The 13,276-nt window shown below is 47.5% G+C and overlaps 1 protein-coding gene across 4 annotated transcripts in view; it reads right to left on the minus strand.

The window, feature by feature from the left end:
• The window catches only part of ANTXRL (ANTXR like), an 87,543-nt gene that overhangs the window by 16,777 nt on the left and 57,490 nt on the right, over positions 1 to 13,276 (minus strand). The window lies entirely within an intron of this gene.

Here is a 13,276-nt window from a genome sequence, read left to right on the forward strand (position 1 = left end):
TCCCAGCGGGGATTGGAAAAGGGGTCTCTGAGTGGGTGGCTCTGCCACAGTCATGCTACAGTACTTTGAACTTCCACTGTCCCTTGTCAGCCACAGATCTCAAAGCCCTTCCCGCAGGTATCGCCATTTGACAGCTGGGAAAACAGCGGCACAGAGCGGGGGCAGACTTGTATAAAGCAAAGCAGTGAGCCGGGGGAAAGAACACAGGTTTCATGACTCCCAGGCCCCTGCTCTAACCACTAGACCTCACTGTGTCTCAGGACTGGTGATATATACAGGACAAGTCAATGTATGCTCAATGAAGAGGAGTCCCACCCCTTGCCTTGCTTCTCCATTTAGATCTACACTAACATCGACCCGTCTTCTGCGCGTACAAGAGACTGCTGGAGAAAGCACAATAGCTCTGACCTGGCAGAAGGCAACGCCCCAAAACTAGTCCAAGTCCTGCTTTGGACAAAGCCCACGGTATGGCAAAGTACCCCTATGGGGCGCATGCACATCACACGCACTAGCATTCAAAAGCAACGCAGTTCTTGGACTGCAAACCAGCCGCCTTAAGAGGCCTGCTGGTGTGGTTATGCAGGACATGGCCTAGGGTCCTTAGCCCTCCAGTCCCACACCGAGAACATCAGCAAGTCACGTGATAGCGTAACGTGTTTCCCGATTCAGGGGATTTTGAAATGGGTGTGGCCTATCGCGTGGGCTGGGCTGTTGGGAGCTGCCTAAGTGGCATTTCAACACCATAGTGCGTGGGGAAACAAAGAGGAAACTGAAGGAAATGTTGAAGGATGTCCTGCTTTTTTAAGGACTATACATATTTTCAACTGGGCTTCCCCCAGCCAAAGCAGAGCTCTGTTGGGCTCCCTCCAGCCAAGCTCCAGAGAGGAAGAGGGAAAGAAGCACCCAGCCAGCACCAGAGCCCACCCAGCAATCCCAGACACATGCCAGCACCCCAGCCGCTCCCCCACCTCCTGACCTGCCCAGCTTTGCAACTGCCAAGTCTTGCATGGCTCCCCATGCTACCCCCTGCCGCAGCTAGGAGAAACTCATTACATCCTTTGCAGATTCCCAATGTCCCAGGTTGATCTGCTAAACTCGGCAGGTGTGGATCTGGCCCTGCATCCTCCTGGTGGTGCAAGGAGGGAGGGAGAGTTTTGCAGCAAAGTTGTTGCTTTAACCGTGGCAAGAGTCTGTGCTTATGAGAGTGAGCCACGCCCCTCACTAGCAAATAAAAGGCTAAAGATGATGGCTCTTTGAAAATGCAGGAGTGACACCGCCCATAAGTATGAAAAGTAAGCCCCCGCTCCAAGTAGCCAACCGTCAGGACACTCAGCTGGGATGTAGGTGACCTAGGATCAAATCCCTCCAACTCAGGATTTGATGTGGAAGACCCAGATTCACTCCCCCAAAGCTGTCTGCTTTGGAGAGGCTTGATTCCAGGTCTCCCATGTGAGTCCCCTACCCACTGGGCTATGTCATTCATTCCCTGTTTTCTCGCAGAAAAGGCCTCGGTGCCATCCCTCTGCAGAACAGGAATTTGTTTTTTGAAATCTCAGCAATGTTCGTGGGATGGGAAACCCAAACCCACTGCCCGGCTGTTCAAGAATCGATCTGCACGACCATCTTGCTGGCGGGGTTTTGAAATCACCCGTTAGAGCCCGGATGGAACTCAAGCACGGGACAGCAGAGTTAGGGTATAGCTTCATTGGAGGTGTGTACATTCCCAGGCTCAATCCCTGCCGATGACCCAAACGGGGCAATGTTACACTTGCCTACCTGGCTCCAGGCTTTCCTAATGAGATTCCGAGCCCTGTAATCCAGCCCAGCTCAACAGTAATTAAAAGTTGCTCCACTCAGATGGACTCCAGGTAGCCCCTGAATGAGATGAGTTTGGTGGGTCTCAGTTCCAGCTCCCTTGTCACAAACTCACCACCAGGCTTTGCATTAAGTGGCCGAGGGAATAGAGAGGCCAAGTCCTGAACGGGCTGTGGAGAGTGATCTGCACCTGTTACCTTTAGACGAACCCCTACTCCCAGACCAGGGGCTGAGAGCAGCACATGTGGGAAGCCTGCCTGGCTGCTATCCTGTAGACAGACAAAGGACTAATGCCTTTCACTGGTACTAAAGCCTCCAGCGTTTGAAGCTGAAGTTTAGGGTTCTATGCCAATTAGTTAATTAAATATCTGAATATTACACCCGGAGCTGCGCAAGACTTGGCAGCTATGTTTAAACGTATACACATACAGTTCTCTGTCCAGGACCCCCATTGCTATAGTGTTTGTGCACCGCACAGTCGTCACTGTGTTTATCCTTGTGAACCCGATGAGGCAGAGTGGGAATATTATGCCCATTGTACAGCTGGGGAACCGAAGCACAGAGAGGCTAAGGCTATGTCTGTGCTGCAGAGTTAATGGAGGGGATCTGCACCCAGGGTAGTCCTGCCTGGGGGCGAGCAGCCACACTGTGCTGTACTCACCCAGAGGAAGTGCTAGGACTTCAGTTGTTTGTGCTGCCCTGAGCTGAGCCGCCCTGTGATTCTCTCCCAGGGAACTGTGGGAGAACTTTCCTGCCCTTCTGGGCACCCAGGGGAATTGTGGGAAGGCACTGGAGGACTATCAGCACTGAGTGGTTTAGCCTGCATCCTAACTACAAAGTGGCCAGGTGAAAGCAATACCCAGGCTTTACTCTATAGCCCCACCAAGACAGGTAGCCATGTTGAAACACCACCACACTTGTGTCAGAGGTTTCTGTAGATGGACAGGAGCAACACCCAGCAAAGAGCCTGGCTTTACTCTTCAGCGAGGACAAGCCCAAGATCAAACAGGGAGCCTGTAGAGGATCAGGAAATAGAACGCAGGTCTTCTGAGTCCCAGGTTAGCACCCAAACCATTGCATCATCCTTCTTTGTCTCTAAGGGCCACTTGTCTTCTTTTCCACTGGTTTCCTTTATATTCAAAATCTGCTCCCTGCTAGATTAGTAAATGATGCCTGATAAAGCCACCAAGATCTACAGCCATGCAGCATGCCCCACAAATCCACTTTAGTACACAAATGCTTTTGCCTTTGTATTTACAAAGTTGTGCATTTGCCAGGGGTTTAGAAGAATCACTTTGTGAGTGAAGTCTATTTGCTCAACCTATAGAAAAAGTCAGATACAAAATGAAATAAAAGAACCCTTCCTCTCTGTAAGTGCAAAGCCTCAAACACACATCAGTATTTTTGCCTGCAAGTCTTCCCTGCCCCGTGCCCTTCCTCACCCCCAACCATTAGTCTCAAATGTATTCATAGTGTATAATCAAAGGGGAGCCCAGAAATCTGTTTGCATTACTTTCACTTCAGTTAAAGCGATAGGCGGCGTCAAACTGTTGCCAGGTTCTGCCACACTCTTGGATTTGTCAGACAGCTGGGTAATTTAAAGGCCAGGCCTCACATTGTGTCATGAAAAATAAAGTTGGGTTTGGAGCTTGACAAAGCGCAATTGGGATGATCGATGTATATACTGTGACATTTCCTCACAACAGATTATCGGCGCACGGCTCCAATCTCATATGGCAACAAGCGATTGGTTAATACTAAAGCAAATTCCTCCGAGCACCCGCAGCAGCCACTGATCAATCAAAGCTGAACTGATGCCTTGCATTAGGATTACAGAGAGAGTCAGAGGAGCAGATAATCACGACTGATCAGTCATGCTTTTCACCTTCCTCAGATCTCAAAGTGCTTTACCGGTGCTGAGGAATTCAGCCTTGCAGTAAGCTACGGGCCACATCCTGCAAGCTGTAATCAAACAAGTGGTGCCAAGACGGTTACTTCTGTGGGCAAGGGTTATGCTCTTAAGTAAGGGCTGCAGGGCCTTGTGTTTGTTACACAGTCCTATATCAGCCCAGGGTTAGTATATACATTAAGTAACAAAAAGCCCATTTATTATGAGACAGAAATTATAGGGTTTTTTCATACCCTACATTTGATTTAAGTATTCCTCCCCCCAACCCCCAACAGCTTGCAAAGTGCATTTGAATAAAGATTAAATTAAATACAGCTTTTGCATTCCTTCCTCGGGTTTCTACCCACACACACCTATGATCGAGGGACTGTGATCAACGGGATTGATTAATAAGGATTGACAGCTGCAATCACACCAGTGGTGGAGCTATCATTATTTGCCCCTTAAGTATGGCAGCATTAAATCTTTTAAGGGAAGGTATCAGAGCTGTCAACTGTGGTAATGCCACAATGATCCCAACTTCGACAGCTGTTGGTAGCCGCTTTTTTGTTTTCTAAGAAGCAAGTGATCTGAATAAATCCAGTTCTGTCTGGTTCCACCCTCACTGCAGGCATGAAATCGCTCAGATGGTCTGACCCGTAAATCTTTATTGTCATTCATGGACCAACTGCAGATCAGCAATATGCCATATGGAGTTATGCCCTTACTTCAGTTCCCATCTACACAGTATTTATAATACACTATTATTTTGCCTTCCCATATGTCTATCCACTTGTTAGTCTCTTGTTACGCTGTTTGCCAAATTGGCTTTTCAAAGGTACAAATACTGAAGCTGCAGAATCTGCCCTTGTTTTGACTCTAGCCAGATCAATCAGGGATATTCAAAGCAGCTTTTATCCCAGTGTAACAATCACAAGTAATTCAATTGCTTTGCCTCTTTGACCACCTAGGATGTGGTTTTTTTTTTTTGCTGTGGTTTATCGGGGGGGACTTTTGAAAGCCACTAAAACTTGTTTCTTGGTCATTTTCACCATAGCACTGAGTGTTTAGATTCCCAACCCTTTGCTTCACAACCCTTTTTCATCTGCAACAAGTTGTCAACAAAATAGGAAGCAGTATTTAAAGGGACACCAACAACTTAAAAATCATGCCTTGTAAACAACCAAATGCCTTTCCTTATGGTACTAACAGCATCTTTGATTATTAAAAGGGGACGGTTAAAAGTCTACTCCATTTGCCATTTTGTAGACTTTTTGCATTACTCTCAGTTTGCACAATGTTAAAAGCAAAGAAAGTCAGTTTAATTTTTGTTTATAGTCAATTTCACTTAAAGATTCTTAGTACTGCAATTTTGACTTTGGGGAAGGGAATACTCATTTGTTTTAGGTTTCAGAGTAGCAGCCGTGTTAGTCTGTATTCGCAAAAAGAAAAGGAGTACTAGTGGCACCTTAGAGACTAACCAATTTATTTGAGCATAAGCTTTTGTGAGCTACATCGGATCCAATGAAGTGAGCTGTAGCCCATGAAAGCTTATGCTCAAATAAATTGGTTAGTCTCTAAGGTGCCACTAGTACTCCTTTTCATTTGTTTTAGTTGTTTCCACCGGAATTTTTGTTTTAAGCCCTGAGGACATTTCTGTGGGGCGTAGACTTTATAAAATCTTGTTTTGTCTTTAAATTTTAGGGTAAAATTTTAATTGAAAACATCCCTTTAAAGTTTGGTCACTCTAGAATAAAACAATCTGTTGGTATATCTGTATAAATATAATTTTAAAACCAACCAAAATGTTACTTTTAAGAAATTAACAACTGAGAATAATGTAATTTCGTTTGGGTCTCTGTAAATAAATGGGCCGAATTCATCACTATTTTATCTTCATTGAGGTCAATAGGTTTTTACCGAGGGTACATTTATCTTATACACACAGCAGGTCTACTTTCGTCTTCACTCTCTATAAACTGCTTTAAAAAAATAAAATATCATTGATATTTCTATTTGTAAGCACAGATAGGCAGGCCGAAAGAATACAAACAGCGACTCAATATTGTCTACCAACCCAAAAGAAAAGGAACACAGGTCGCTGTTAAAAATAAAATGAACACGTCAACTTACAAAGCATGAGATATTTGAGACTAGATGCATAAGCTGAGTCACAGAATCAACTGAACTGACAGGAAGCCCGAATTCAAAGCCCAGTGAAATCAATGGGAGGTCTCAGCAATTTGACCTTTGTGGGTCCTAAGTTAATGTTAAGACATTAATTCTTGGGAAACTTTAGTGAACAGAGATTTAAGGGAACAAGAACCCTCCAGCTGGCAGCATCTGAACCTTGCTCCCTAAAAATTCAATTCAAAATATACAATCGGAGCCTGAGCTAAAGTCCATTGAGATCAACGGGTTGCTTTAAATTGATTAATTCATGGATCAGACACCAAAACCGTTTTGGGTGTAATTGTTTTACGGGGAAGGAGCTGATCCAAAGAGGTGCTGAACATCTGCTGTTCACGTTGCCTAGGCATGGCCTCAGGATCGGGCCGATAACGTGTGGTTTCAAGGAACCACAATCTATGCAAATCAGTGTTTGTCAAAAGCTTCCTTGCACTGCATCGCTTCATGCTAACTGTGTGCTGAACATGCCAAGGCTCATTAAAACCCTCCCCGCTTTCCCTGCAATTGCAGTGATTACCCCATAGCGTTAGGGTTAGAAAATTCGTGGAGCAGTGAAACTCCTTGTCACTTGAACCAAGTACGCCTGGATGTCAGACAGGATTGGAAAAACTCTTACTAAAGAAAACTGCTACATTCATGGCTGGGGCTTTGATTTTGTATTTAAAGGACAGAAAAGCTTATCAAACATAAAGGGAAATGTGAGAGGTTAAAAATAGCTGCAACTTGATTGCTGATTGAGCTTTTGATCATTTTTTTGCATTTTCAGTTTTTACGTCTCAACTTGGAGCATTAAAAATAATCACCACAAATGGTTGGGTTTTTCCCCCCTGTCCACCCAGAGGTTGGGTATTTTAAATACCTCCTAATGTAAGAAGTATTTTCTCCTGGATAATGATTTTCTAATGACTGGGGAGGTGGCTCCTGGCCATTGCAATTGCAAATTATGAAATGGTATGATAAACAGAAGTGGACCAGAGTGAGGGAATGTTAAACACCAGAGCTAAACTAGGTGCTGATATCTAACAAGGAAGATGTGATTCTTCCACCTGTGCCCCCTCACTCCCCCAGACATTCGAAAAATAAATCCATTTCACCTCTTTCTTAACTGTTTGTTCTCTTCTTGGGCCTCTTCCTATATGAATGGAGCCGGTTTCACAGAACACAAGCAGGGATAACGGCAGGCCCCCATCTCAGAGGGGTGCTGTGAGGATAAGTACCTTAAAGATTGCGAGGAGCTCAGATACTACAGTAGACGGGGACAAAGAGTCCTGTGGCACCTTATAGACTAACAGATGTATTGGAGCATAAGCTTTCGTGGGTGAATACCCACTTCGTCAGATGCATGATGTCACCCACGAAAGCTTATGCTCCAATACGTCTGTTAGTCTATAAGGTGCCACAGGACTCTTTGCCGCTTTTACAGATCCAGACTAACACGGCTACCCCTGTGATACTGTAGAGGGAAACCAAGAAGCACCTAAGGTAAATTCAAATAGAAAAATGAACGATGGCGAATGCCCAGTGCCTACCAGCTTGCAGGCAATCCGTAAGGGAATGTGAGCATTTCCATCTAACACATTATTATTGGTTATTTCCATCTAACACATTACAGCCGCACTTAGTTGCCACGACCAAGAACAGGGCTCCGGCTAACGCATTTCAAAATACACCCCATTGTCTTAGTCTAGACACGCCCTCGATAGTAAGAGAACATCCTGCCTTATAATTAAGGCACCAGTTCAGGAACGCATCCCTGTTCTGGGTAGCACATGCTTAAGTGCTTTTCCGAATCAGGACCTAAAGAGATAAAGGGTGGGGGAAGCATTATTCCCCATCTACAGAGAGATCAAATTGACTGGCCTGAGGGCTGTTGCAATGCTGGAAACTGGACCCAGCTTGCCTGAGGCCCACTCCCCAGAACGCAGAGGACGGCTTGGCTTCCCTATTTACTGCTCATGGAGTACTGCTGATGTCTCCAGTAGAGGTCACGTGCTGCTGCTCCATTTATTCACATCAAAGGAGCAGTCATTTTCCTCCTTGTGCCTCATACCATCACACAGGATTCTGAAATACAGGGCCCAATGCTGCCTTCAGGTGATTGAGGATCAGGCCCACCGGGAAGCTCCCTGGCCAGTGGAGATCAACAGGAAAGTAAAGTGGCAAAACTGCCAGGAAGAGTCCAAATAAATAAATAAAACTGGGCCCAGGTACAGCTAAGTATCACTTGGAGATTCAGGCCCAGTTTCTCTAGACTCATCGTCTGACTTCCTGCACATCACAAGCCCCAGAACCTCGCCCACCCACACCCGTAATAGACCCCTAACCTCTGGGTGAGTTACTGAAGATCTCAAATCATGACTTAAAGGCTTCCAAAGACACAGAATCCACCATTTACTCTAGTTCATACCAACAAGTGACACGTGTTCCGTGCTGCAGAGGAAGGCAAAAAGCCCCCAGCGTCTCTGCCAATCTGACCTGGGGGAAAATTCCTTCCTGATCCCAAATACTGTATGCCAATCAGTTAGACCCGGAGCAAGTGGGCCAGACCCACTGGCCAGACACTAGGGAAAGAATTCTCTGTTGTCACTCAGAGCCCTCCCCATCTAATGTCCCATCTCTGGCCACTGGAGATATTTGTTAATAGCTTTCATGGATGGACCATGTGCCATGGTAGGCAACCTCATGGTACGGTCCCCTCCATAAATTTATCAAGCTGTCTTAAAACAAATTAGTTTTTTTGCTCCCACTGCTCCCCTTAGAAACATGTTCCAGAACTTCACTGTTCTGATGGTTAGAAACCTCTTATCTAGAGCTTTTCATCAGTAGATCTCAAACTGCTTCACAAAGGAGGTTGATAGCATTATCCCCATTTTACATACCGGGAAACGGAGGCACGGAGTCGTGATGTGACTGGCCCAAGGTCTCCCCTGTAGGGAATAAAACCCAGATTGTCTGAGTCCCACTCCCATGCTCTAGCCACTAGGCCACACTGTACTTTGAAATCCTCAACTGGAAGGCATCACAGAAATGCAAACAAAAATCAGACAGCATTTGTCACCAACTCAGGCTATAGATACGACCTCAGCTCACACCAGTCTATTTAGTTTTACAGCCTGGATGCAAAACTGGCCAGGCAAGTTTTAGGGACTTGCAACCCCAGCAGTGGATTGAAAAAGACACCCACAGGAGAGCCTTGCTGATATAAATGGAGCTCAGTTTATGCAGGATTGTCATTCTAAACTGAGGGTCTTTTTTGCATTTGGAATGTATGCATATGAATGCAGGTGCAATTGTGTACCTAATTTGCATGTGTAATTACTAGGACTGTGCATCTGTGCTGGGTACTTGTGCGTGACCAGTGAGATGCATAACTGGCCATATCCCTGTGCCAATACCTGATCTGCATGTGGTGCGCAGATGCACATGCATCTGTGAGCCTAGCTTTGTTAAAAATCAGGCCCCGGAGTGTTTTGATTTATAGGCCCACTCCAAAGCCCACTGTAGTCAAGTGGTGTGGAGTGGGAGTGTCTTTCTATTGATACCAATGGGCTCTGGATCAGACTCACTATTGCTGGTGTGTGCTGCACTTAAGAAGGCAGGAATAAAATTGTACAGTTGCAGTGCAGGCCTGCTGGGACCCAATGAGCTATTGGGGGCTCTCGATGCTGGCAGACGTTTTAAAGTGGGGGGATCTAGTTAATAAGGGACCGTCTGACTCTGCAGCCCAGCTGTTTGGGGGCATTCAGACTGCGGTCTGCCAGCTGCTCAGTGAGGCTCATTGGGTATTATAAAGATGACTGCGCTAGCAGAGGTTTAAAAAGCCAGGCCAAGCTTCCTCGCAGTTTACATGCCCCCTCTGCAAAGTAACCGAGTGCCTTACAAACATTCTCAATGGGAAAGGAGTACTTGTGGCACCTTAGAGACTAACCAATTTATTAGAGCATGAGCTTTCGTGAGCTACAGCTCACTTCATCAGATGCATATCGTGGAAACTGCAGCAGACTTTATATATACACAGAGAATATGAACCAATACCTCCTCCCACCCCACTGTCCTGCTGGTAATAGCTTATCTAAAGTGATCATCAGGTGGGCCATTTCCAGCACAAATCCAGGTTTTCTCACCCTCCACCCCCCCACACAAATTCACTCTCCTGCTGGTGATAGCCCATCCAAAGTGCATGTGCACATTGTGTAAAGAGTTGTCACTTTGGATGGGCTATCACCAGCAGGAGAGTGAATTTGTGTGGGGGGGTGGAGGGTGAGAAAACCTGGATTTGTGCTGGAAATGGCCCACCTGATGATCACTTTAGATAAGCTATTACCAGCAGGACAGTGGGGTGGGAGGAGGTATTGGTTCATATTCTCTGTGTATATATAAAGTCTGCTGCAGTTTCCACGATATGCATCTGATGAAGTGAGCTGTAGCTCACGAAAGCTCATGCTCAAATAAATTGGTTAGTCTCTAAGGTGCCACAAGTACTCCTTTTCTTTTTGCGAATACAGACTAACACGGCTGTTACTCTGAAACCATTCTCAATGGGATGATACCGCCAGGGGGGACAGAGGCGTGAAGTGAAGGTCACACAGGGAGTTTGTGGCTGAGCCAGGAACTGAACTGGGGTCTCCAAGCACACCGCCTTAGCCACAAGCTCCTCCCTTCCTGCTTGTGCTTTGGGTAATGTCTATGCTGACGGTGGTGTGCAGAGTCTAGCCGCGCTGGGCCCAGCTAACAGTGTAGATGGCGAGGCACAGCCCAGGGGAGTAGGATGCCCTATGCCTCTGAATCCCAAGACAAATATCCTACATGGGCTCTGTACATGCCCAAGCAGTGCCTCCAACAGCTACGATGCTATTTTGAGCCATTCCCTGCTGCCTGCCCTGGCAGAGCCATTCACTGCCATGTGTGGCCACACACCACAGTGACAAGTGTGGATGCAGCCGCTGCTTTCCCTGGGGCATGCTGCTGTCAGCGTAGACCCAGCCCTGGTTCTGTTCTCTGGCCCTAGAATGCAGGCAGCAGGTTCATCCGTGAGCTGTCATTACGGAGAGAGCTTTTGGGCTCTGGAGCTGGCTAGCCCTAGATATACCCAGGACAGATAGATGCTGCCAAGCCCACTTGTGTATTCCTTTTCCAAGTCAGAAATCATACAACAGGGCCTGAGAGAAGCGATGCCAGCGTGGGAGCTCCCTGCAGGACAGGAAACTCCTTAGGTCACAGATGAGATGTTTCCAGCTGTGAGCTCAGCCCATCTGCACAGCTGCGGCCGCACTTGGGCAACTGGCCATGTGCTGTGGATCTTTGATTCCCACAGTGCCTGTTACAGCTGAGCCCGGCATTACAGACATCGGTCACCACTGCAAAAAGTTACCCGGGCGCCACACGCTCATTGGAAGTGACAACGCGAGATCACCTATCATGGTAGCTGGCGTCCCCTGTCTCTTGAATTTTTCAGCGGCTTATGAAAGTAATTGGCTCCGCAAGGGTTACGGGAAGAAAGCAAGCCCCAGATCCACGCAGAGATCTCTGACGAATGTGGTCCGAAAGAGGCAAACTCTGCAGTCCCAGCACCTCGTGTAGCTCTGCCAATCGCTACTGGGGTGGCTACAGCATGTCTCCCAGCAAGGGGCAGGAAATCAGGCTCCAATCCTATTAGAGGCTATTTCTGGGACTTGAAAAGAGCTAATTAGAATGAGCTCCAAACAGTACTGTCCTGCAGGCAGCCAGCGAGGCCTGACGGGCATGTGCTGCCACCAGACACAGGCTGGATCCAACCTGCTGACCACCTGTGGGTAGCAGCCTGGAAATAATTATTAGCAATTAATAATCCTTTGTCTTTCTATAGCAGCTTTCACCTGATGAGTCCTAAGTGCCTGATAGCGATTAACTAAATAAGCCTGCCACCATCCCGTAACCATTTTACAGGTGAGGAAACTGAGGCACAGAGCAGTTAAGGTCAGCATTTTAAAAAAGCAACAGCCCAATTGCAGCGACACCTGAGGCCTGAGGCCTTGAAATGCTGAGCACCCACCGCTCCAACCAAGTCAGTGGGGGGCTTAGCCCCTTTGTAACCCAGCCCCAAGGTGGACAGAGTCAGGGACCCAACTAGTGACACTCGCAAGATCTCAGGCCACTGTTTAAAATACTGGCCTCAGTGATTCACTCAAGTTCTCTCAGGGAGTCAATGGCTAAGCTCTGAATGGGATCCAGGAATCCTGGCTGCCCGTTATTATATTCCTAGCCAGCCAGTCTTTGATGCCTGTGAAATGTTCCTCTGATTTTGAGGAATGAGAAAAATCCAGGCTAAATGCAGCTTTCAGATTCTCCTGTGAAGTTGGTTGCTAACTCCTTTCCCCTGGGATGAACCTTGAACGTGCAAACTGCTGGCTAATGCTGGGGAAGGATCACTGACTTACAGCGGAAGGCACTGGGGTCACCCAAGGTGTCAGTGAGAGCAGGATGCCGCCAGTCCAGTGTAAGATCTCACCTCCTTGCAGGTAATTTTCAGAGACAAAAATAAAATAATTTTCTAAAAGCTTCAAGTAAACCAAAGCCATTCAGTCGGGGGAAAAGAATGTCTCTTTTTTTTTCAGCTGAGGTTTTTGGTAAACCGAGCAGTGGAGAATTTCCTGGCACAGTATGTGCTGAACTGCAAACCAGAGTGGATTTGCTGAAAGCAGCAACTAAACCGGCCCTTGGACGGGGCACCTCACTTTCATCCCAGAGCAAAGGGAGTGGGGAGACAACATCTGTAACATCGCAGCTCAGGAAGGCAAACCCATGATGCCAGCCCAGGGGTTAAGGGGGCATGGCTGGCTCCTCCCCTACCCAGGGGCTGCTGGGAGCTGGTGTGACCCCTGGTGGCAGGCTAGGGCATCCCCCAAGGCTGCTCTAACTTACCCCCCTCCTGCAATGGCCTCTATGGCACCAGATGCAGGAGAGCGAGGGGGGAGGTACTGTGCTCCACCTACTTGCCCCTCCAGCCCCACACACTCTGCTCTCCTCCAGGAGGGAGCGGGGACATCAGAGTCACCATTGCTGGCTCTGCAGGTCCCATGGGAAACCGCCTGCAGGGGGCCCCTTTCCATCAGCTGCCCCATGCCAAAGGAGACCAGTGGATTCCTCCCAGGGGTCTGGATTCTCCCCCACCTTGGGGCATCCTGGACACTTGTGTAAAGCCCATAGGAGAGCCCCTCCTCTCCCGCCTTGTACCAGCCATGATGTATCACACCCACTTTGCACGGGTGTAGACGAGCACACAAGGAGCAAGAAGAATCAGACCCGTGGGCTGCTCAGAATGCTCCTCCCGCAGACCGAGGGCAGTATGTGTGAATTGCAGGGGAAACAGTGCTCTCTGTCTTTGCTGACATTAATGTAACACCC

This window comes from Lepidochelys kempii, chromosome 7, assembly GCF_965140285.1.
Source record: "Lepidochelys kempii isolate rLepKem1 chromosome 7, rLepKem1.hap1, whole genome shotgun sequence".
NCBI classification, from domain to species: Eukaryota; Metazoa; Chordata; order Testudines; family Cheloniidae; genus Lepidochelys; species Lepidochelys kempii.